The sequence below is a fragment of the Dasypus novemcinctus genome, chromosome 4 (assembly GCF_030445035.2).
Source record: "Dasypus novemcinctus isolate mDasNov1 chromosome 4, mDasNov1.1.hap2, whole genome shotgun sequence".
Classification (NCBI taxonomy): domain Eukaryota; kingdom Metazoa; phylum Chordata; class Mammalia; order Cingulata; family Dasypodidae; genus Dasypus; species Dasypus novemcinctus.
Genome location: NC_080676.1, coordinates 103739486 through 103765556, shown reverse-complemented (window position 1 = coordinate 103765556; position 26071 = coordinate 103739486). Strand labels below are relative to the sequence as shown.

The 26071-nt window shown below is 39.6% G+C and overlaps 1 protein-coding gene across 5 annotated transcripts in view; it reads left to right on the top strand.

Annotated features, from left to right (window-relative positions):
* The window catches only part of COL8A1 (collagen type VIII alpha 1 chain), a 151012-nt gene that overhangs the window by 104469 nt on the left and 20472 nt on the right, over nucleotides 1-26071 (top strand). Inside the window, exon 1 of one of the 5 annotated variants that reach the window (XM_058296006.2) lies at nucleotides 5828-5912. The exons of the other annotated variants lie outside the window; for them this stretch is intronic. The gene's annotated coding sequence lies outside the window, so the exon portion shown is untranslated. Of the gene's footprint in view, nucleotides 1-5827; nucleotides 5913-26071 lie in introns of those variants that run through there. 5 annotated transcript variants of the gene reach the window in all.

Below are 26071 nucleotides of genomic sequence, written 5' to 3'. Positions count from 1 at the left end.
ATGGGGTAGGGGTGTTAGAGGCTGCTTTAAACTGAATTGTCAAAGCAGGCCTCTCCTAGGACATTACATTTTGTCAAGGAACTGGAGGAGGCAAGGCCATGCAAAGATGCAGAAGGCAATTCAGGCAGAAGGAACTGCCAGTGGGAAGTCTCATCCTTGGGAGTCAGCCATGGAGCTAGAGCATGGCAACTAAAGAGACAGTGTCGGCAAAGACACTGTGGCATGGAATTCAAAGTTTACAGTAATTGGGGTAGGGAGCCAGAGAAGGGTTTTGAGCAGAGGAGTAGCAAGGTCGGATGGACATCTTTAAACAATCACTCTAGCTGCTATGGGGAGAATAGACTAGGGGAGGGGTGGAGTGGAGGCAGGGACTCCAATCAAAGGGCTATCACAATAGTCCAGGCAAAAACATGGTCTCTTCTCATATATCCCACCAATTATGGGAACTCTGTATTTTCTGCCTTATTTTTCTATAAACCTACAGCTTCTCTAATTAAAAAAAAAAAATGATGGTGTCTTAGTGAGACCAAAGGATTTTGGGATACATTTTTTATGGGAGAGATCACAAAACTTTTTGATGGTTTGAGTGAGTGTGTAAGAGAGATATCAAGAATGCCCCCTAGACTTTGAAGCTGGAGCAACTGGACAAATAGCAAAACAATTTTCCAAAATAGGGAAGCCTGGCACAGAATCAGTTTTCTGAAATGTACAACCCTCTGATTATCCTAGTTAATACAACTTTAGTATTTGTTTTTGAAAGTGAAAAGGATTTTTGACTCAAGAATCTTTAGGCCATTCCACCACCTTTTAAAGGATAAGACATGAATAGCAACAATGATGTTCTGCCACCAATGGTAGGCTACTCTGAGACAGAATCCTGCACAAGACAATCAGCCTGATACATTGTGATAACTCTCAGTGACCTTATGTAAATAGTTTCAAGACCTATGACTAGAGAATTATAATATCATGTCTTCTGTTGAGGACATGTTTACAAATATGAATAATGGAAGCTTAATCTCTAAATTCTTTCAAGAAGTACAAGGAGAAAGTCCATGGTTCATTTAAAAGGAATGTTAAATATCTGCCTTAGATTCATACTCCTGAGAAACAAATGTTACAAGGAATAAATGTGCTTGGTTTGTGAGCCAGTAGTTCTTTTGTGGGAGCCAGGGTCTTGAACTTCCAGGAAGCTAGTTGTGCTGAACTTGGCTTCAAAGATTTGAAAAGAGTGCCATCATATCATCCATGCATGATTGATATGAGTAACTTTTGGGGCACAAGGACTTAGCCAAAATCACCAGTAAATTAGGGCTAGAGTCAGATTTATGTAAATGGTAGTTTAAAGAGGGACACAAATATTTTTGACTCACATTCAGGGAAAACTGAGAGGACAACAAATTCCTAAGAATCTGCATGTCCATTGTCAGTTCCTGCTTTTACAGAAAATGGCTCTCTGTCAACCTTTTAGCTTATCTGATGGACACGAGTTATCTGTGGTCATTTTTATAGATGAAGGAGAAATTCTAATGGAATATAAACTCTATTAGGACAGGGATTTTTTCTTATTCACTTCTGTATCCCCAGCAATTAGAACTGTGACAGGTACTTACTTAGTACTAAGCAAATTTTTATTGAATGAGTGAATGAATAAAGAAAATTTGACTGTTAAATTGAAGGGGGAAATAGAAGATTGAAAGAATCTACCTTGTTTTCAGGTTAAGCCTAATAAAAAATTCAGGAGAAATTCTTCTCTCAGGGTGAGCAACTCTTGTCTAGTACACTCTTCCTTTGTCATCACCACTCAATTTTCACTATCCTACATATATGTATAATTCATTGACTGAATATTAGTAGATATTTATTTTTGGTTCCACCAGTTTTACCTGTAGTCCACATTCCTCACCCATTTTTCATACCCTGTTGGGTGGAATGCCAACTGAAGAGTTAAACTAATAATTAAATAATTCATGGCCTGGCAGCCCCAAAACTTGGCTTCTTTTGACCCCGCTCTAAATTCTGTCTAGGATTCTAAGATTATGTCTAAGGTTCCATCTTGTCTTAAACTTACATTAATTCATTCACCTATTCTGACCTCATCCCAGAACTGGACTTTTTTGCTATCACCATCAATCTGGCCAAAGCTATAAGGTAGCTACAGATGGAAACTAGTAAGAAGAAAAGAAAGAATGAAAAGGGAATTGGATGAGATAATTCTGTTCCACAACCAAGCTCCCTTTTGAAAGTTTTTCTCATGGCAAAACAGAATCCTCACATATCCACAACTGGCCTGGAATCTATGTCTACAAGTAGATCAGCATGAATCTGTCCTGTTTCCAAAGCTTTTTCAGATTCTTGGATTTAAAACCTTTAGAAATGTGTATAAGTAATTCTAAAGTGATAAAATGAATAGTATATATTTTAGTAGAAAGGCAAGGAGATATAATAAAATAAATCTTTCCCAGCACCCTTTCTGGTGACATTACTCTTAAAAATTAGGTATGGGGAGGAGTCCAAGGTAGAAATTTCAGTTAGGCTAATTTACTTTCAAGTAGAATTTTTTCTAGTACTTAAGAGCCTTTGGCAAACATTGGTTGGCACTTTCTTCCTAATAGGTTAAAGCCTGTTTTTCACTGGCAGGTTTTAAATAACACTTAAGAGTATCAGGCAAACCTTCCAAACCATAGTCAAAAGAGGTTACTCCAAAACACATGATATCCCCAGCTAGTTCAAGATCAACAAAAAAAGTTAGGCCTGAAGGTTGTAGGATGTTAATTGTGAAACATAATTTCATGATACATATGGCTATATAATTGGGCAGAGCTATTCTGAGCACTATGCAGTACTCTATGTAGTGGGCAATTGCTTATACTTGATGTTATATACTGTACTGAAAAGAACCACAATTTTAGTCACAGTATATCCCTCAGGACCATGGTTCTCAAACTTTGGATGGTAAAAAAATCAACTGGGGCAATGCGTATTTCTGGTCTCCTCCCCTCGCCTATCTAATTAGATTCCTTAACGGAGGAGATTAAGAACCTAGGTTTTTCGCACAGTGCTGATGCGTGCAAGGAGTGCCCTGCCACACAGGGGTGTCCCCGTGTAGGGGAGTCCCACGCGCAAGGAGTGCGCCCCATAAGGAGAGCTGCCCAGCATGAAAGTAAGTGCAGCCTGCCCAGGAATGGTGCTGCACACACGGAGAGCTGACACAACAAGATGACGCAACAAAAAGAAACACAGAGTCCCATGCCACTGACAACAACAGAAGTGGACAAAGAAGATGCAGCAAATACACAGAGAACAGACAACCGGGGCAGGGGAGGGGGGAAGGAGAGAGGGGAAAAAAAAAGTAAAAAAAAAAAAAAAAACTGGGTTTTTAACAAGGAGGACCCATGAATACAACCCACATAGTCTATAAACCAAACATTGAGAAACTGCCTTGGAGACTGGAGTGAGCTCCTGAAGCTAGAGGCCTCTCTACTAACACATACTTTCCCACACATAACACTGAGGCTGGAATCTGATAGATACTCAATGAATTTTTAATGAATGAAAAGCATTTAGCATTGTGGACCCCCATCACTGTCGTAACCGCTCTATACCTAGTAATTCATTTAATCTTCACAATAAAGGACTATCATTAGTCTTGACACATGCTAGACACTCTGCCTACACACTGTCCAGAAAGTTTCATTACATTCAACTGACATCTCAGACTCCCTGATCTTCTATCTAAAGTAGCATCAACCCCACTACCTCTCCATCTCCAGACACTGCTCTTTTTCTTTATAGCATTTACCCATCTCTCAAATCATCTTGCTTAGTTTATTTTCTGGCTCCCTCTACTAAAATGGCTCCATGAGAACAAGAATCTTGCGGATTTTATTGTCACTTTACCTCCAGTGCCTAACTTACAATAGACACCAAGGAAATTGTTGTTAAATTAGTGCAATTAAATATATAGTAGATGCGAAGTAAAGGGGTTATACTTGCTATATAATTTCTCAGTTCTCTTGGCATTTCCAAAGTTTATTATAAGTATTAAAAGTAATTTTTACCCTTAGTGTTCTAAAAATGATTTATCTATCCTGTTCTAAGACACAGCATGAATATGAAAACAGGAAGAACTAAATAAGGGTTAAAATGGAAAACACAGACAGGTTTTTCACTATATGCCTTCAATATTTTGTTAGAAATGAACTCTCAGTACCTGAGGTAACAGCCATGATCAAATTAAGTCAAAAACACATTCCAGAGGAGCTGGAATAGCTCAATGTTTGAGTGTCTGCCTTACATGTGTGAGGTACTGAGTTCAATCCCCAGAACCTCCTTTAAAAAAAATTTTAAAAATCCAAAATCAAATGTACATGGTTTTTAGATTGCTCCATGTTTTTTTTATATAGCCAAATAATGACTCTGCTTCACTATTATAAAGGGCTGAAACTACGTGACACCAAAAGAGCTAGCTGAATCCATGAAAGTCAAGCCAATTGTTTCATAAGTAAAAAGAGTGGATAGACCAATTCACTCCAAATGGTGAATGTGTTAAAAGCATGAATTATGTTACTTCCTGCCAATAAAGTCGCAATCAAGAGCTGACTGACTGCAGGTTCAGGAGAGAGAAAGAAATTCATTTTAAATGGATTTCTCATATAGTGTAGCTTAAAATCATAGTTTCTTTGAAAAAGGCCGCTTGCTAGTGGAAGCCGTATCAATGCTGACCAAACCCCTCCAGTGTTCCTACAGTGGACGATTGCCTCTCTCTCCTCCTTCTCTTCATTTATGTTGTGGGTTTCAGCAAACAAAAGCAGGGGCCTAGGAATCACTGCTGAATGAAGCTTTTGTTCCAAACAATTTTTTACCATTTCCACTATAACTCCAGGTAGTAGATGCTGTCAGTGATGCTGTTGGACAGAAAATGCTCAAAGTCAACTAGAAACTTTTTTTTTTAAGTTTTCCTTGTTTTATTTTGAAAATGTCTTTTCACTGTGGTCATGCAAGAAGTGGTGGCCAGACCTGGTTTGGTTGCATTAGTCTTCTCAGATGTGCCTAGAGCATGGAAAAATCTTTCCATTTTTGAGGAATTGCTGATCACCAATGATATTTATTTTCGTCAGTCATTGGGTGTTAATAATACGAAACTTGGAAATAACAAAGTAGATGTTGGGAGAAGGGGGAGGAAAGAGTGTAAAGTAGTATGGTCGTTCTTACTACAGGGAGGTAAAGACCCTTTGCCAATGCCCTCACCTAGAAGGAATTTTTCTGCCTCCCTTCCCTAGAGAAAGATTTAATCAGAATCTTTAGAAAAGATGTCAGGAATTTGTTGTCCTTCTAAAAAGTTCAAAGTACAATCTAGTCAAGAGCAGAAATCATTTCTACCTTCACTGCCCAAGCCCTCCAAATCATCTGGGTTTACTCGAAGCCGGGTTTAGCACTTTTTGTCTTCCAATTTGTGAGCAAAGCATGACTTGGATTACAAATTTCTCTATGAGGTTCATGTGTAGAACTGAGAAACTGTGTCATTTCCTTATCAGAAGCAACAAGAGAAATTCCAAATATGAAGAATCACAGAGATTTATTGCCTCAATTCCCAGCCTGACATTTGGCTCAGCAAAGCGCTTAAGCAGCCAAAAAGAAGTCCTGTACTAAGGTATGAAGGGAACTGGCTGCTTGTGAAGTCCAGACTTGGGAGTGACACAAACAGGGGTTTGGGCTTTTATTCGGCCAGCAAAACCCAGTCTGTTTGAAGTCGGATCAATTGATTTCCTGAACATTTCGAACAAGCAAAGTTCTGCAGGAAATGGGAGCCAGATGCATTTTAACTCAGGAGTTCCTTGGAAGAGAGGCAAACAACATCCTCTACTTTCATTTTGCACCACCACCACCCCATGTACTTACTCCCCTGACAGGTATGTAGAGACAATGCTTGAATAAACTTGGGAGGCAAAAGGTAGAAATTTTTTATTCCAATGTAAAATGAAACAGTTTATGTCTGATTTAAACATGCACAATTCCTTTAAAAACATTGCACTGATTTGGGAGGGGCTTCAAAATATTCAGCAAGCATCTTTTGAGAACCAGGCACTATACTGGCAATTTTCACAATAACTCTCTGAGGTAGATTGTTGTTATTCTCAGTGTACACCTGAAGAAACTGAGGCTCTTTAAGATTCAGTGATTTGCCAGAGGTCACAATGGCTGTAAATAGAGAGGCTGGGATTGACTTATCAAAGGAATCCCAAACTGATCCTCAGAGGCTGAAATCCAAATGGACAGACTCTAATTTCTAAGACTAAGTTTCTTCTATTTTAGCTCAAGTTCTCACCTCCTTGCATATCAGGAATAAAATTGATAGCATGTTCAAATTCTAACTACCAACCCAGGAGGAACTGGCAGCATGTATATGTGCCAGAAACTCCCCCACACCAGGCAGGCACAGCATATACAAGTACACTTTTCCCCCAGGAACTCTAAGGGGAGACGGATGGGCTTTCTTCCCTCTCGCCAATAAGCTTTAGCTTCAGAGATTTGGAGGAAAAAACAAACAAACATGAGGAATGTGAAAAGAAGAAAACAGTGAAATGAGTATAGCTCAGTGGTTGAGCTTGTGCTTTGCATGTATCATACACGAGGTCCTGGGTTCAATCCCTGGCACCTCCTAAAAAAAAAAAAAAAAAAAACCTCACTCTGTCACACCTAGCTGCTACCTTGTTAACACCTTGTTCTTAGCACTTGTGACTTTCTCAAAAGATGAAATATTTCTTTACTCTTCATTTCACATATGCTGTCCAGAAGCCCCCAGATTTCTTGGAATTTTTATTAAAAATTCCAGATACTCCAGCAATAATTTTTAGACACCACAGCCTTAACTGATGGGGAACAGATGCATACCATGGGTGGTATGGCCAACCTCTAGGGATTTTTCCCTCTGCTTTCTTCTGCTTTTGCTTCCAGTGAAAGTGTCCCATTATTGATTTTGATTAATTAATTATGGTAATATTTCCTTTCCCAGAAATCTCATTTGCAAGATAAGAGAAGAATAAAAATAGTCATCCCAGGTATTTTGTTTGCTATCCTCTGCACTTGCTTTTGAACTCCATTCTTTTTCTTGGGCACTTCTGTGTCGAGCAAGAAAATCATGGACATGGGTGTATGTGTGGGAGTAGGCGAGTATCTGTGTTAATTAGGCCTGCCCCTAATGTTTGTGGTACTTTGGGAGAGAGTACAAATGTAGGTCCACATAATTATACACCTAAATATTTTAAAACTTTAAATCAAACCAACAAAGTACTAAATAAAATATATTCTATCCCTCTGCCTTGGCAAATATAACTTCGTAATAACCTGGAAGTCCAGGTAAGAATCTAGGATTCTTGAACTCCTCTAAAATCTGTAACAAAATGCAGAGGTACAGGGAGATCAGACCACTTTTTCTATATAATTATTTTTTAAATTATTTTTAAAGAAGCTTTAGATTACATAAATGTTACATTAAAAATATAAAGGATGTCCATATGCCCCACTCTTTCCCCATCCTACACTTTCCCACATTAACAACATCCTAATGAAATTTAATTGTATTCTCCAATAACCCTGAATTTTAATTTGACAGCTCATTGATTATAAAGAGGTGAACAACATTTATATAAAAATTTAAATTCAATCATTGTGGACAGGCCTGAATATGAAAAGTGAATATATGTGCCAGGGTTTTTTCTATATTCAAAATCCCTATTCAAAGAGGGCAGTGATTAAATGCCTAGACCCTGGACACTGACTCCCTGAGTTTAAATTCCAGGCCTGCTACTTAACTAGCTGTGGGACTTTTAACATATTTTTCCTTCTGTGCTTCAGTTTCCTCCCAGGTAAACAGGAATGATGATGAAAATAGTTCCCATTTGAGGGGGATTTTCTCTGAGTACTAAATGAGTTAATCAATATGAGGTGGTTAAATGAATTAATCAACATAAAGTGCTTTGAATAGTGCCTGGTAAATAGTAAGCCCTCCATGAATGATAGCTGTCATGTCAAACTGTCCCATAATTTAAGCACAAGTATGGTATCTTTCAGCACATAGAACAGTTGAATTTTTAAAGGGACTGATAAAGTAGTTATCCATATTTTCTCTTATGGTTTTTAAGAAAACAATTGCTAATAAGTATAGTTAATATGATTTAACCAGGAATAGTAGAATATGTAATACTGTATACTAGCCATCAAGAATTGTCAGTATAACAAATTACATCAAGAAAATACAGCTCACAGAGACATGGTTTGGCTATCACAGTATCAGCTGGATTATGCTTCTCTTTTCTCCTTGAGTAAACTTCACCTTTCTGTGATTAACAAGGGACATCATTCTTAAACTCTAGTCAGCTACACTTGCTATAATTCCTCCAAACTCACACCAGCAAACACCAAAAGAATAAACTCCACCATTCCCAGACCAGCATCCCATCCACTCAGCAAAGTGTATCTTGAAGAACACGTAATGCAATGGGAATCCACAAACATGTATTTTGTTGTTGTTTACACTTTCCACAATGAAGCCAGAGGCAATTGCAGCAGTTCTACAGTATCCAAGATGTTTTGAAGCAGACAAACCATTTAAACACTTTTGGGAACCTCAAATTATTCTTTCCTTCCTGATCTTAACCTTTGCTGTACAAACCCTTCCCGAATTCCTTCCTAGGTCATTCTTCAAGGTGAAATTTGAACTACTTGTTGTACTACATCTAGTTACTGTTTACTTTCTTACCCAGTGGTTTTCCTCATTATATTATTAGCATACAGCAGGGATTCCAGTAACCAGAGAGATTCTCAGTTAGCTCCTTAACTCTCTTTGGTCATATCCAATGCCAATCTAAGAACATTAACATTTCAGAATTTTCCCCTACTTCTTTTATATTTTTCTCCACACGGTCTTATTGGCCGCTTACACCTTTTCCTAAATTTATTAACATCTCATTTTATTTCTCCTATGTATCCTTAATACCTTTCTCTTCTTCAATACAATAGATTTATCATCTGATGCCTACTCAAAAGCAATATATATATTAATTTCAGGAAAGTGTTTCAAACATCATTCAATGCAAGGTGAAGTGACTATTACTGCTGATAGTTTTTTTAGCAGTAATAAACATATAGTATTTATCTATCAAATGCTAGCTCAACAAACCATTTAAGAAGGTTCTATTTATAGATTTTCCTATAGTACCAGATTGGTTGATAAAAGTTTATTAATATCCTATTATATCCTAAAGATATAATAATAGCAAGAATGCAAAGACATGCTTATGATAGCTAAGCAGTTATTAGGCATTTGTTATCAAAGTTGATCCCCACAAGAATTTTTATTCCCATTTTCCATGCTGAGAATGGAAATTCCTAAAGTAACACAAGTGGTATACAACAAAGCAAGGATGGAAACCCAGCTTGTCAGACTCCACAGTCCACAGGTTCCATCCACTGTGTAGCCTGCCACTCAACACAGGGTCCCCAATCATCACAGCAGCATGCTTTGGAAGAAAGAACTGAAACTCAAAGAGTTCAATGAACCCAAGCATTCGGAGTTGGGAAGCAAATTATCAGTACAATTAACTGTGAAAGAAAACTAACTTTTAGATTCCTGGTTCATTGTATAATCCTTTAATGATACTTCATTCTCCTCTACCAGTCTCCTTGAGAAAAAGATAATAAATTTCTAGGGGAAATGTGATGCTATCGAAATGAATATTCACCATAATAATTAGACTTGACTTTCAAAAGACAGCACTACTAATGGGTAAGGATGATTGTCCTTTATGGTAGGGAGGCGTTCTTGAAATAAATAGAAGCATTTCATCTTTGTATAACTCTTTTTGGCTCCTTAAAATCTTTGTGTGTATATGTGTGTGTGTGTGTGTATGAGTTCAACAATAAAAAGTGATCTCTTCACTTTCACTAAGATAGCTATTATTTAAAAGAAAAACAGAAAATAAGTGTTGGCAAGGATGCGAAGAAATAGGAACTCTTACATATTGCTGGTGGAATTATAAAATGGTGACACCATTGTGGAAATTAGTTTGGTGGTTCCTCAGAAACTTGAAAACAGAATTACCATATGACCCCTCAATCCCACTTCTTGCTATATATCCAAAGGATCTGAAAGCAGGAATTCAAACAGATATTTGTAAACCAAAGTTTATAGCAGCATGATTCACAATAGCCAAAGCATGAAAACAACTCATATCTCCATCAACAAATGGGTGGATAAATAAAAGATAACATATGCATACAATGGAATATTATTCAGCTGTAAAAAGCAAGTAATTCTGATGCATGCCACAACACCAATGAACCTTGAAGACATGTTGAGTGAAATACATCAGACACAAAAGGGCAAATTTTGTATGATCTCACTTATATGAAATACCTGGAAGAAACAAATGTCTAGAGACGGATAGTAGATTAAGGTTTCCAGGGGCCAGGGATGGGGAACAAGGAGGTTCAGGGGGTGGAAGGTAGGAGTTATTACTTAATGGGTCCAGAGTTTCTGTTTGAGGTGGTGATAAAGTGAAAGTAATGGATACTGGTAATGGTAGCACAATACCATGAATGTACAACTTAATTGTATACTTGAAAGTATTTAAGATAGGAAATTTTTGAATTGTGCATATGTTACTACAATAAAAAGTAAAATTTAAAACTTAAAAATGTTTAGTTCTGGGATATCTTCAAAGAGATGGTATCTCTTCCAAGCTTCACGTAAGCCCTAGTCCCTCTTTACCTGGTGGATTTTATTCTCCAATCTAAAAAGCAATATTTTATACAATACATGCTCCCCTCCTTTAAAGATTTCTTTCTCTGATGATTTGGCATCTTACCTATTTCACCACAGTTTGTTAATCCTTGAGCTCCTCAGACACAAGGTTTTCATTTAACATTTAACTTTGACCCAGAGGCATTTTTAAGTTTCTCCAGCCCAAAGCTTGGAAAAGAGCTGAGGAAAAGTAGCCAGAAGAAGTCTACAGCAATATTTTTTAAACCCTCATATGTCCAGATTTTAAAATACATACATTTATCTTTTCTTCAGGAACAGTAATAACTCTAAGCTGACTCTATGAAGCCATGAGACCTCAAATACCTGTGATGACCTGGCTCAGCCTTGAGAGGATTAGGAGCATTTCTTTCATAAAGTCACATTTCATTACGATGAAAGTTTTGCTCCAGTTCAAATACATTGCAGCCCATCCTCACCACTTGGGTTGATTATCAAAAAAGCAGATCAAATATAATTCATCTTGCCACAGAATCTCTGAATCACAAAGTGCATGTAAAGCATAGAGCTTCGTGATAGTAATAAAGACAAAACAGTAAATAAAGGAGTGAGAAGTAAAGATAATGAACATGATGACCTAGTTATCAGGATAAGTTAGCATGAGAAACCAACCCTAGAAGAATTATTCAAAACCTGGGATCTATGAAAGGAATGTTGCCCCCATTTTCGTTGCAATTGGGATATAAAGAGATTGTCATAAGGGAAGCAGATATGGCTCAACTGACAGAGCCTCACTCTACCATTTGGAGGGTCCAGAGTTCAATCCCCAGGGCCTCCTGACCCATGTGGTAAGCTGGCCCACACGCAGTGCTGCTGTGTGCAAGGAGTGCTGTGCCACACAGGGGCGCCCCCATGTAGGGATGCCCCAAGAGCAAGGTATGCTCCGTTCAAGGAGAGCCACCCCACATGAAAAAAGCACAGCCCACCCAGGAGTGGCACCTCATACACAGAGAGCTGACGCAACAAGATGACACAACAAAAAAGAGACGCAGTTTCCCAGTGCCACCGGATAATGCAAGTGGGTGCAGAAGAACACACAGTGATTGGACACAGAGAGCAGACAACAGAGGGGAAGGAGAGAGAAATAAATAAAATAAATCATGTTTTTTTTTAAAAAAAAAAAAAACCTTAATCTATAAAAAGAAAAAGATTGTCATAAGCTGTAAAATAAAGGTGGTGGACTGGGTCCAGTGGTTAGGGCATCCATCTACCACATGGGAGGTCTGTGGTTCAAACCCTGAGCCTCCTTGACCCGTGTGGAGTTGGCCCATGCGCAGTGCTAATGCACACAAGGAGTGCCCTGCCACGCAGGGGTGTCCCCCACGCAGGGGAGACCCATGCACAAGGAGTGCGCCCCATAAGGAGAGCCGCCCAACGCAAAAGAAAGTGCAGCCTGCCCAGGAATGGTGCCACACACATGGAGAACTGACACAACAAGATGACACAACAAAAAGAAACACACATTCCCATGCCACTGACAACAATAGAAGCAGACAAAGAAAATGCAGGAAATAGACACAGAGACCAGACAACCGGGGTGGGAGGGGGAAGGGGAGAAAAATAAATAAATAAATAAATAAATAAATAAATAAATAAATAAATAAATAAATAAATAAATAAATCTTTCAAAAAAAATAAGCTGTAAAATACAATGGAAACTCATTTACACAAACTTAAAATTTGATTGAGATTGACATATAACTGATCCCATTTCAAATTCAAACTAAAAACCTAATTGGTAACATTAAGACAAATTAATTGAGTGTGAAGGGCAAAATAAATATTCCTTTCAACTAAAAGTCCCTATAATCCTAGGTGTGTAATCCCAACAAGCCCAAACTCTAGAAAGCTGAAGAATACCAAAAAAGATGATTTTTTAACACAATTGTCCCCACAATTGAGCATAAACCACCAAGTCTTATTTTACATATGGGACCATAGGAAACCCATAGCTTGTAATCAGCTGATAGCAGAGTAGTATGGACAATTTCACACTAAGGGCTAGCATTTATGAATCACTAGCTGCCATGCATTGTTCAGAGTACTATATACAGGAAATCAAATTTACTCCTTACAATACCCAGTGTAATATGTATTTATAATTGTATTAGTCAGCCAAAGGAATGTTGATGCAAAATATCAGAAATCTGTTGGCTTTTATAAAGGGTATTTATTTGGGGTAGAAACTTACAGTCACAAGGCCATAAAGAGTAAGTTACTTCCCTCACCAAAGACTGTTGCCATGTGTTGGAGCAAGATGGCTGCAGGTCTCTGCGAAGATTCAGCCTTCCTATTTCTCCTAAGGCTCCATGGTCCCAGTTTCTTCTGATCTCAGCTGTAAGCTTAGGTTAAGGCTTGTCTTTCTTCCTTGGGCTTATTTCTTTCCAGGCTTTCTTACCTATTCAGGGCTCTTGTCTCTTCAGCTGCAAACTTTCCTCAGGGCTCCTGCATCCAAAACTAAACTCTCTGTGTTCTCCTTCTCCATATCTTTACTTACTTCCCTACTTTCACTGAGCATCCATTTATATAGCCCACAAAGTGGGGGTAGAGCAGGGACTCAAACCGAGTCACCCTAAAGGTGTGGTCAAATAAAAGCCCTAGTATTTAATAAAGTAAAAGTGAAATCTATGAATCTAATACAATCTAATATGCCCAGAAGAACAGACCAGTTTACAAACACAATCCAATATCTATATTTGAAATTCATAAACAATACCAAACTGCCACACCACCTTATAGGTGAAAAGTGTGAGGTGCAGACAGGCAAATAACTTGCCCAAGCACACAGAATCCTTGAGTAGCAGAGGCTGCATTTAAGGGCCTGGTTTAGATCCGATTGTAAGGCCCTGCTATGCTATTTCTCACACACTTAACCATCCTACCAATTAGACTTCTCACCAAACTGTCTTCTGAATACATGATAGAAAATGTTAATGTAGACTCTGTTTGATGCATTCCTCAGACCATCATCCAAACCCTTCTCATAATCCCAGGCTGCTCACCCTATGCAGGTCTTCTCCCTGAGTTGTCACATCTTCAAAACTCTCCATCCACCCAGCCCTCTATTTCAACTTGTACCTTCTCAGTGCAATAATTAGAGAATAGGTAAAAGGTAATCTTATCAAACTTTTTAACACTAATGTGTGAGGGACTTAGTAGGTTAACTCTGTAGGAGAGTATTTGCATTTCAGTAACAGGTTTTGTTAATTCGAATCCAAACAGGAGGATTTTGTTGTGATTGGGCTGTTTCTGTGGTGCCTATGGAATAAGAGAGCAACATTTGTAATCAGAAATAACTTTAGGTGGCGGACTTGGCCCAGTGGTTAGGGCGTCCGTCTACCACATGGGAGGTCTGCAGTTCAAACCCCAGGCCTCCTTGACCCGTGTGCAGCTGGCCCATGCGCAGTGCTGATGAGCGCAAGGAGTGCTCTGCCATGCAGGGGTGTCCCCTGCGTAGGGGAGCCCCACGCTCCTTGCGCCCCATAAGGAGAGCTGCCCAGCGTGAAAGAAAGTGCAGCCTGCCTAGAAATGGTGCCGCACACACGGAGAGCTGACACAACAAGATGACGCAACGTAAAGAAACACAGATTCCCGTGCTGCCAACAACAAATGACAACAGAAGCAGACAAAAGAAGACACAGCAAATAGGCACAGAGAACAGACAACCGGTTGGGGGGGGGGGGGGGGAAACGGGAGAGAAATAAATAAATTAAAATAAATAAATAAATCTTTTAAAAAAAACTATTTTTTTAAAAGATTTATCTATTTATTTCTCTCCCCTTCACCCCCCACCCCAGTTGTCTGTTCTCTGTGTCTATTTGCTGCGTCGTCTTCTTTGTCCACTTCTGTTGTTGTCAGCGGCATGGGAATCTGTATTTCTTTTTGTTGCGTCATCTTGTTGTGTCAGATCTCCGTGTGGGCAGTGCCATTCTTAGGCAGGCTGCACTTTCTTTCACGCTGGGCGGCTCTCCTTACAGGGCGCACTTCTTGTGCACGGTGCTCCCCTACGTGGGGGTCACCCCTGCGTGGCAGGGCACTCCTTGCATGCATCAGCACTGCGCATGGGCCAGATGGGGGTCAAGGAGGCCCAGGGTTTGAACCGCAGACCTCCCATGTGGTAGACGGACGCCCTAACCACTGGGTCAAGTCGGCCGCCCAAGAAAGAATTTTAAATCCTACATCTGTCAATATCAGTTACATGAAGATGAACAAGTAACTCAATATTATGAGTTTCATTTTCCTTATCTGTTTCAGCAAATAAAGTAATAACTTTTCACAGGATCATTGTCACAATAAGATGATGATTGTCAAGCACCTACTGCCTGTCACGTGACAAGCATTCAACAAATGTCAGACCTTATCCTATTTCCCAGAACTTCCCAGAACCCCAGAACAGTGGTGCTAACCCCTGATATAGACGGTCATCATTTTCACTCTGTTAATACAAGTGGGGCAACCATTCAGCTATCTGCCTCCGTAGCAGCCTGCCATCCATTTATGTACTCACTGGAAAAGGACATGAGTTCTCATAGACTTTGGAAAGCTGATGAGTCAAGAATGGGCCCCCTGCAGTTTCACTCTAGAGACCAGTGTTCACAATGTTGGCCTACACTGATCATATGCCAAAATGGCGTAGCCTGTTGTAGCTTGTTTTTTAAAGAGATTCATCAATGTTACCTATAAACTCATCCATCCACTGAACAACATGTATTCACCAACATGTGCCAGATGTTATGCTCAACTGTAGGGAATGAAGAAATAAAAGATAGCCAATGCTACCTGGTAGCAGAAAGGTAACAACAAAAGAGAGAAAAAAAGAAAGGTGCTTCTCCCTACAGGTGTACACATGCATGTACACACGTAAGACACAGAATCACACTCAGAGAACAATGATTACCATCCATGGGGTCATCAGTCCAATTTTTCATTCTCCAAGTCATTTCTGAGTGCCAACTATGTGACAGCTGCTGGGGAAAACACAGTGAACATGATAGGCTAGGATCCTTCTCTCACAGAGTGTACAGATAATAACAGGGCAGATAGACAGTGAGTCCATTAAATAAGCAAAATAGCATCAGTTTTTAAGAAATGTTGTGAATGAAGTAATGTGATAGAGAGTGACAGGGGTTGTCGACCACCTTGGTCAGGGAAATCTGGGAAGACTTCTCTGCTGGGACGACATTTAGCCAAGACCTGCATGATGTGAAAAGAAGTCAGTCCTGTGCAAAGCTGGGAAAAAACAGTCTAGGCAAAAAGAAGAGTATGTGCAGGAGCAAACTGGTGAATTCAAGAAGAGAGAGAAGCTGTGACTGGAGCTTAGTTAACAGGTGGAGGTGGAATGAAGGGCAGACAGGGGCCAGGTGAGATAGGGAGTAACAGGAAGACTTTGAAGGGTTTTAAGAAGAGTGCTATGATCTGATCTACATTTTTAATTATGAAGTATACATATAATTTTAAAACATACATCAGATCATATTGACTCAAGAAGAATAATTATTCTATCACATTATACATACACTGGGCTTTAGTTTCTTAGAGCTTCTATGGCAAATACTACAGAATGGATTAGCTTAAATAACAGGAATTTATTGGCTCGCAGTTTTTTTGAGGCTGGAAGTCCAACATCATGGTATCAGCAGACCTTGCTTTCTCCCAGAGTTTATAGCATTCCAGTCATCCTCCATCACATGGCAATCTCTCTCGCTCCTTCTTTCTGCTCCTCTGATTTCCACTGACATCTGGCTTCTGTTTCTCCTGCTCAGTCATCCCTGTCTCTGCCTAGATTTCCTCTTCTTACAAGGATTACAGTTGTACAGATTAAGACCCACCTGATTCAATTTGGTCTCATCTAAATAGGATCTTCAAAGATCCTATTCACACCTTAACTAATAATAACATCTTCAAAAGTCCAAAAATATAAATGGGTTCATGCCCACAGGACGGGAGGTTAGGACTTGAACATATCTTTTGTGGAAAACATATTTAATCCACAAAACACTGATTACCAATTTTTAAGTAACTATAATAATATAAAATATCCTAATTCTAATGAAAAGTGTAGTTTTAGCATGACTGGGTTGAATGTAATGATACAGAAGTTATTTGGAGACATTTCAGTGATTAAGGGGTCCATAATGGCCATCATCACACAGGTGAGGCATAAAGGTACCCTTTAATAAACCCAGACCAGAATGATGACAGGCAAAGTAAACTTTATTTGAAATTCATACTCCTCAAGCCTAGTGTACTTTTTATAAAACAGGCATATTTGAAGGGGAACATTTCTAGATCATCAAGCTTAGTTTATGATTTGTGGTAATTCTGCACAGCTAAGAGCAAGCCAGAATATCTTCTGAGGTTTACATTTATGAAACCACATGACTGTTAACTATGAAGATCATAAGGAATCCAGAGTTTGGCACCGGGCAGGGGCTAAAGGAATTTTAGCTTGCTCCCCCTCTTGAGGGATAAATGCCCCTATAGTATGTTCCAAGGGGCAGCAAGAGGCCACCTTTGAGAAACGGATGTGACTCAACCAATTGGGCTCCCATCTACCATATAGAAGGTCCAGGTTTCGATGCCCAAGGCCTCCTGGTGAAGACAAGCTGGCCCACGCAGTGAGCTGACCCATGTGGAGTGCCAGTCCATGCAGGAATGTCGCCATGCCCAGGAGTGCTGCCCTGCGTGGGAATGCCATCCAGTGTAGAAAGCCACTCTGCCCAGGAGTGCCAGCCAACACAGAGAGCTGGCATAGCAAGACAATGCAACAAGAAACACAGAGGAGAGAAATAAGAAGACATAGCAGAACAGGGAGTTGAGGTGATGCAAGAGAATAATCACCTCTCTCCCACTCTGAAAGGTACTAGTATCGGGTCCCAGAGCTGCCTAATGAGACTACCACAGAAGAACACACAGCAAATGAACACAGCAGACAATGGGGTAACAGGGTGGGGGGAGAAATAAATAAATAAACCTTTAAAAAAAAAAAAAGGCCACCTTCCCTTAAAGATCCTCAAACTCCTGGGCTTCCCATCATGAATTCCTATTAGAAACATGAACTCTATTAAAAGACAAATGCTCTATCCCAGAGAAGTAAACCATTGTTACCATTGTCAATCATGACTAACTTGTTTTAATTTGTCAGGACTGCTATAACAAATACCCCAGACAGATTCACTTAAATGTTGGGAATTTATTGACTCACACTTTTGGAGGCTAGAAGTCTAAAATCAAATTATCGGTAGGCCATTCTTTCTCCAAAGCCTATAGCATTCTGATGGCGGCTTGCTGGCAGTCTATAATTCAATCTCTGCCTCCATCACATGGCAATCTGTCTCCTTTTATCTCCTCCTCAATCCTTCTCCTGTGCCCAAATTTCCTTTCCTTATAATGACTACATTCATATTGGATTAAGGCCCACCGTGATTTAGTTTGGCCTCATCTTGATAGGATCTTCAAAGACCCCATTTACAACTGAGTTCACACCCACAGAACTGAGGGTTAGGACTTGAATATATCTTTTCAGGTATTATATTGAATCATGACCCTCACAAAAAGCATGTTCAGGTCCCAACCCCTGGTCCTGTGTGTGTGAAACCATTTGTAAATAGGACCTTCGAAGATATCATTAGTTAAGGTGTGCCCAAACTAAATGAGGGTGGGCCTTAATCCAATACGACTGAAATCGTTAAAAGAAGAAATTGAACATGGAAGGAGAAGCCATGGGGTATAGCCAGAAGCTGTAAGTCAACAGAAACTGGATAAAAAAGAAGATACCACCATGTGCATTGTCCATGTGACAGAAAAAACAAAGGCAAAGGATTTCCTCAACTAGCACCCGAATGCCACAGTCTTCTTGGATAAAGCTTCATCTTACTGACAACTCAAGTTTAGACTTCTCCTTACACGAAACCACGAGCCAATAAATTCCCATTGTTTAAGCCAACCCACTGTATGGTATTTTTTGTAGCAGTTAGGAAATTCGTACAATGGGGAACATGATCCAATCCACAACACCTTCCAACATTGGTTTTTTACATTACCTGGTTGTTAACTAGCAAGGCCCACGTACGTATTTTTATAAGAGAAGTTCAGAAGGTACAAACTGTAGTTTTAAAAGAAGTAGGTGTGTTTGAAGGGTCTCAGTGAGAAATTCTGGGCAGTGGGATACATCCCAGAGGAGAAGGGACCACTGAACACAGTCTCCATGATTTCTCTTGGTCATTTATTTGCTTTATGTGGGGCAGGGTATGAGGATGTGGTAGGAAGTGTTGCCGGCATTCCTAGCAGTATTTGTATTAATGGGAACAAACAACCCAAACAGGACAGTCCTTATGGTTTCTTTTTTACTTAGTTGAACTGTATTTTTGAGGCATGATGCCATGGATTCTTTTGGTTCCTTCAATCCAGGGTTGCCCCCAAGAGTGAGGGAAGATTATGTTCCCTACTAGCTGGGTGATGACCTTGTGAAAATTACTTAACCTTTTGGGCCCTGATGTCCTTGTCTGAAAAAAATGAATATAATAATAGTACCTGCTTCCCAGAGTTGTTGGGAATATATCAAATGAGATAATTTATGTAAATCACTTTGCACAGTACCTGGGGTTTAGTAAATATCCATTCAAAGTTAGTTAGACTCTTAATATTGGTGTTACTAAAAGTCTTGCAGGGCTTAACACATTCTACATCCTCACTAAATATTTGTTCAATAAATCCTTAATAATAACTGGAATTGATCCCTGTTAGTTCCAGTGTTAGGGCTAAGGATGATGCCTGACTTCCATATTAGTGAGCAAGACACTCCAGATCTGAAGAGCTGTGGGAACCAGGAGAGCCAAGCCCTCTTCTAACAAGATTATGCTCCACTTTAGTGTGATAGTTCTGCTTTATTATTTACATTTATATGATCCATGACTATGACAAGACACAAAATAAATTCAAATCCAAACTATTATTTCTTTTCACATAGGATCTTCATTATGAAGAAGCAGAAAAATAACCCTACTTGAAAAGTAATTTTGTAAATACTTGAGCTACAAAACCTTATTTGAGGGAAAATCTCATATAAATTACAATATGTAATTATATATTATGTGTTTAATCCAAAAGATCCTTTAATAGATGCTGGAAATACCCATCTCTATACTCCTCCAGAAGGTGTGCCCAAACTCAGGATCAAGCAAATAGCTAAGCTTTGTGTAAAACTCTGCATACATTAATAAATATTTAGGTAGATAAGGAGAGAATGATAGAGTGGAAGATGAATAGGTAGGTGGGGAGGTAAGTAGGTAGATGATTGACATACACAAAGGACTTTTCTCCACAAGTTTTGTGGGCATTTGATTTTGGTAGAGGCTAGAACATATAGAGTTCAACAATAAGAACCTAGTATGCCTCTTCTTTTAAAAAATCCAGAATATCATTATATGCCAAGTAACATGTTGGTTTTGTAATATTTTGTCTGCCTTAGAGTTCTTGTGGATATCTCACTTTTTTCCAGTGTGCTTTTGTATAGGACCAGATTCAGAGATATCATTCAAAAGTTATTTACGTTTGTTATGTAATGTCTTCTATTTGCATTCTGTGCAAGTCTTGTTCAGACTAATATTAAAATAAGTTTGTTTTTTGTGGATACACTTCAAGGACAGGAGTACAGAAGCAGCCTCATCACACACTGGGACATGGAGGGAAGCCAGCGTGAGCTTGTAAAAAAGCTGGCAATTTTCCAAGTGAATTGGTCAGCCTAACACACTTGAGAAGGAAATGTCTGTTTCCCTGTTACCAATTTCACAGAGATGAAAACTGATGCAAAGAGTCTGAGCAGTCAACTCCTTAGCTGGGCAGCCCATCTAGATCATGAGTCTTCCCAGGACAGGGACCTCATTCTCCACTTACTGTTATAACTCCAGCATCTGGCACAGTGCCTGGCACTTGCTAAGTACTGAATACTGTTGGATGAATGGATCAAATAATTAATTAATTAATTCATGGGTGAGAACATTTCTCTGCATTCTTCATATTTTAGGACTCCAATCCCCAAATAGAGCACAGGAGGAGAATCTGGAAGTTTTTGTGCAAAGAAAGGCAGTCAAGCAGTATTTTGCGGGGAAACTTTTATGGAGAGAGAAGCAGTAGCAAGAATGAGGATCTTCCATTGTCCTTAGAACTTTCCTGACTAGGGTCATGCACAAAGATCCAGAAGGCCTGGTCATCAGAATCTAGGGGAGGGATGTGACCCCTTGACTGTGAAGCTATTGAACTGTATGACTAGGGAAACACAATTCCTTCTGGTGTAATCAGAGGCTCAGCTTAATAGCAATATGACATGGCAGAACCTTGGCTCCAGGACTATTCTGGCAGCTCATCAGTCATGGCTGAGGGCAAGCACCAACCAGTCTCTTCTATCTGGGGCCCAAGCCCTGTAACCCCAGCTGTGTAATTTGGTAAGCTGGTAGCAGGATTTGGCCCATCAGAGTGCCCCAGCCTCTCCCTTGGCATGAAGACAGAAGGGAGGAGGAGGGTCCAAGCCTTTAAGATGACCAGGATTGTTCTTAAGTATGGGTTAGGCTATAGCCATTTTCCCTGGATTCATTCTTGAACATGGTAAGTCTTGCCTCTCAGTAATGATATGGTAAACACAAGTTAATCTTGCCATAAGCACCAGCCTTTCTCCCCAGGATCTGCTAGAGAAGCTTCAAGGCAGCTGGGTTTCATGCCTCCATCTCAAGATACCTTTTAATTTACACCTTCATTTTACTCACTACCCATTCCCAGCCAGGGCCACCACCCAGATCTCCTAAACTGCCCAGACCCCATGCTCCTAATTCACAGAGACCCAGTCCCTTGGGGCCTGTTCTCCAATATGGGTCAGTATCTGTCATAAAAATCTCTGGAATGTATTGTCTGTCCCAGATTCTGGAACTGTAATTAAAATTTCAGGCACACCACAGACCTATGGAGGTATATTTTGGTTCCAGGTAGTGAGTGGATGCCTTTTAATGCCACCCTAAGCATAACACATGAGCACTTCTCCTTGCTGACAAGACTTCAGCATCAGCCCTTGATTTTAGTGAGGAGGGGAGATGATTGTGATTCATATTTCCTCCTGTGGTCTTTGAAGAACATTCGTCGTTATTCTGGCTCTGTTCAAATGAGCTGATGAGGTGGTAAACACTAGATGATAATCGGAGACCTGAGAAAGAACAAAGGAATTGGAGATAGAGATGGGAGGGAACAGGTGAAAGAGAAGAAGCAGGTAGAAGTAAAGAGGGAAAATGAAAGTCTGAAAGGGAAAGGAAGCAGGACCAGTTTCTTTGTATTTTTTCATACATGTCTTTGCCATGAATTTTCATTGAGGCAAAAAGTCATGCTTGATTTCTCCATAATTCCTAGCAAGGTGGTTCAAGAAAGTGCTCTAAGCAAGAGAAATAAGAAATAAATGAAAATAGTTCATTGTAGTTGTTCTTTCCATGGCAGCAATGCCTCTCTTTAAGGTATTCCCCAATATCCAGATTCTATTCCTGTCTTAGAACTGTGAAGCCATGAACCTAGAAATGCTGGGTGACTTATCCACGGCCACACAGAGACAAGGGCCATGCTCAGGACAAACGTTTCTATTTTCAAACTCTCAGGGCTATTAATGTGAAAACATCACAGGATGTTATATCACAGAGGAGATACTGATTAAATATTTAAATATAAGATTCAGATAAATTAATAAAATATAAAATTTTTGGGAAAGATGAAAATAAACTACAGACTACGCAGAGTAGAAATGGGATCACAACAACCAATCCTTAAACTGTTTGCAATTAGAGTGAATAACAAGATCATGTTCTGCTCCTTAGGAATTCAGGCACACTTTCTGGTATTTAAGGAATACAAGGAGATCTTACACAAGCTGGGCTGGACCTCTTTAAAATGTAAATACCTTTCCAATGGGAAAAAATTACTGAAAATGGTGAATTTGTCTTCTGACAATATTTCCCAGGCTTTTTTATTGTTAGCAAGGCTTTCTTGGAACATAACTGTGAGTTTCTAAGGACTAGTAACTTTAAAGCAAAGGGAAGGAAAATTTCAATAATAACCAAGCCACCCCAACTCCCCCCTTTATTTTTAAAGAAAATCATCAAAGGGCAGCTAACGGAAATATACTTAAGTAGCATTAATTCATCCCTAAGAGGACTCTCCAAGAGTTTTATTGCTACATAAGGGAAAGCCATAAACCAGCAGGAAGAGAAAGCAAAGAAAATAAGACTGGGGAATCGTCTTGTGTAAGTAAGTGAGCAGGTGGTCAAAGATGTATCCTTGGCTGGTTTCCACAGCCAGGAGGCAGAAATTCATGGCAAGAATGTGGTCCACAAAATGGGCAGTCACAGTAAAAGAATTATGGAACCTTACAAAGTACTGTTGAAGAGTTCACATGAACATGAAATAATAAAATGCTTATCTCTTCTCCTCATCACCCAAATAATTCCATGTTAACATTTGACTCTATAACCTAATGTCTGGCTCTCCCTGGCACTATTACAAAAGGATTGAAAAAGGACTGGATAGGAAAGGGCAGAGACGGTAAAGTTTTTAGACCTGAAAGTCACATTAGGGATCACATAGTCCAACATTCTCATTTTTACAAACAAGGGAATGGAGACTCAAAGATTATTTTTGTGGAGGGAGACAACTTCAGAGACTTTCACTTGTGGGGTCAAGCCCTAAATTGAAGGTTAAGCCTGGAGTTTAGAAAAGAAGCATTCTGTGATCCTGTCATCCAGCTCAATCCAAGTCCAATGACCTTTAGAGTAACCATATAATCTTACAAGCATCCTGCAAGTGAATGAAAATTATCACCAATCCAAAGATTATTTTACCGTCAGCCAAGCCTTCTCCAATTCTTCACAGGACTTTCTTAATCAAATAGCACTCTTCATTAATTTATAAGGAAGAATGGCTATTATGTGGAATGTTCCAGACTTGTGGGCTGATAACAGACACCAGGATACAAAATCAGGAGAGTGAGACTGAAAATAAGCAGAGATAAGAGGAACATAGATTCGATGTTCAAGAACCAAGGGGCTCTTTCAGCCATCACACCAGCCAAGACCTTATTTTAACATCTAGAGAAGGGGGATGGCTCATTCTTGTTCAAGAGGAAAACATGATACTATTCATTGATTCATTCAAAAAGTATTTATAAGAACCCACTTTGTACACTGTTATGAACAAGGAGCAGAGTACATTAAGTCTGATCCTCCAAACACTTGAGAGAACTCTTCTAAGAGCTTCCCTCTCCATAACCAGTTCTTAGAATTTACGACCTAGAATTCATTTTTCAAAATAAAAGACATTACAGAATTGCTTCTTTTTTTGCTAAATTAACATTTTTATATTTAAGTAAATACTAAAATATGGTTTGGAATTCCATATGGCTAAATATGGTTTGGTGGTATTTTGGATTTGAGGTTACTATCTTACAATAACTACGAAAGTATTACGTGTAAAAAGAAGGAAAGAAGGAAGGAAGGAAGGAAGGGAGGGAGGGAGGGAGGGAGGGAGGCACTGTGTACTCAGTTGAGTTATTTTGTTCCGTATTTTTTCAGACCCAAAACTCAATGTAGTTTTTTAATTAAGCAGAGGTGTGGGGAGAGCGAAGTGGTTAATCTTTCAGACAAAATTCATGGAACACAGTAAATGCTAAATAAGTGTTAACTATAGCAATATTTATTATTATTATTATTAAAGTTCTGAAAATGACCTAGGAAGGTCAAACTTCTAAAAAGTGTTCGTAAGGTGATTATTTTTCTGACCTAATAAATTTATAGCTATTACTACTTGTTAATTTTAATTACTTCAGCAGTAAAATATAGCCTAAGTCCTGCAGCCACTCCTAGAAGGACAGACAGCTGCTGCCACCTCACAGAAATGTCTTCAGTTCTGTGATTGGCAAAGTGAAATCCTTTTGAGGTCAAAGCAAAGAAGGCTGGGAAATGGTGAGGCCTCTCTGAGGAAAGGGAGGCTGAAAGCGATCCCCATGTGAACTAGTGCTTACATATGGCAAGCAGGTGGGGCACACGAGGCACTAAGAAGTGGGAAAGTGACAATACTTGTCACTCACTTATTAGGAACTGTCTCCACCTTGCCTGTGTTTGAAATTTTAGTCAAGGGGATAATTGGTCAGCCTAATTTTCATAATAAATCTGGAGGCTGAGAACAAAAATCATTACCTTTCACATCCTTCAAAAATAACACTTCAGTAAAGCAAAGTGTTGGGGAATAAGTGTTCACTATCCCCTCTTCTTCCTCGTCCTTCTCCTTTTCTTTTTACTTAAATAATAAAGTTCTTTCTAAGTCTAGGCCCTGTTCTAAACATTTTAGTTGCATGAAACTCCTCAACAACTTCATGAGACAGGTAATGTTACCATCATCCCCAATTTATGGTGAGGAATCTAAGGCACAGAAAGGTAAGTAATTTGCTTAAGATACAGAGCTATGAAGTGATGGAGTCAGGATTTAATTCAGAGTGCTTAGCTCAGAGTTGCTGCTCTTAACCATTACCCCATCCAGTGCTCTTTAAGTGTTTTAGCTTAAAATATCTTCTTTTACATGATTTTTTAAAAAGATTTATTTATTTATTTTTTTCTCTCCCGTTCTCCCCCACCCTGGTTGTCTGTTCTCTGTGTCTATTTGCTGCGTCTTCTTTGTCTGCTTCTGTTGTTGTCAGCGGCACGGGAATCTGTGTTTCTTTTTGTTGCGTCATCTTGTTGTGTAGCTCTCTGTGTGTGGCACCATTCCTGGGCAGGCTGTACTTTCTTTCACGCTGGGCGGCTCTCCTTACGGGGTGCACTCCTTGCACGTGGGGCTCCCCTACGCGAGGGACACCCCTGCTTGGCACGGCACTCCTTGCACATCAGCACTGCACATGGGCCAGCTCCACATGGGTCAAGGAGACCCAGGGTATGAACCGTGGACCTCCCATGTGGTAGACGGATGCCCTAACCACTGGACCAAGTCCACCGCATTACATGATTTTGATGAAGGACAAGAACCATCTTTCACTTCCCTCCTTCCTCTGCTGGACAATTCCTAAGAATTCTCCCCAGCCTTATGTTCTAGCACTTGTCCCTTTACACGGCATCCCTGACCAACCCCAGCCTCTACCCCATCCAAATTATAGAAGCACTTACCATACTAGATTGAAATCTTGCCTGTGACAGTTAACTGGAAGCTTCTTGAAAGTGCAGTCTTGTCTCACTT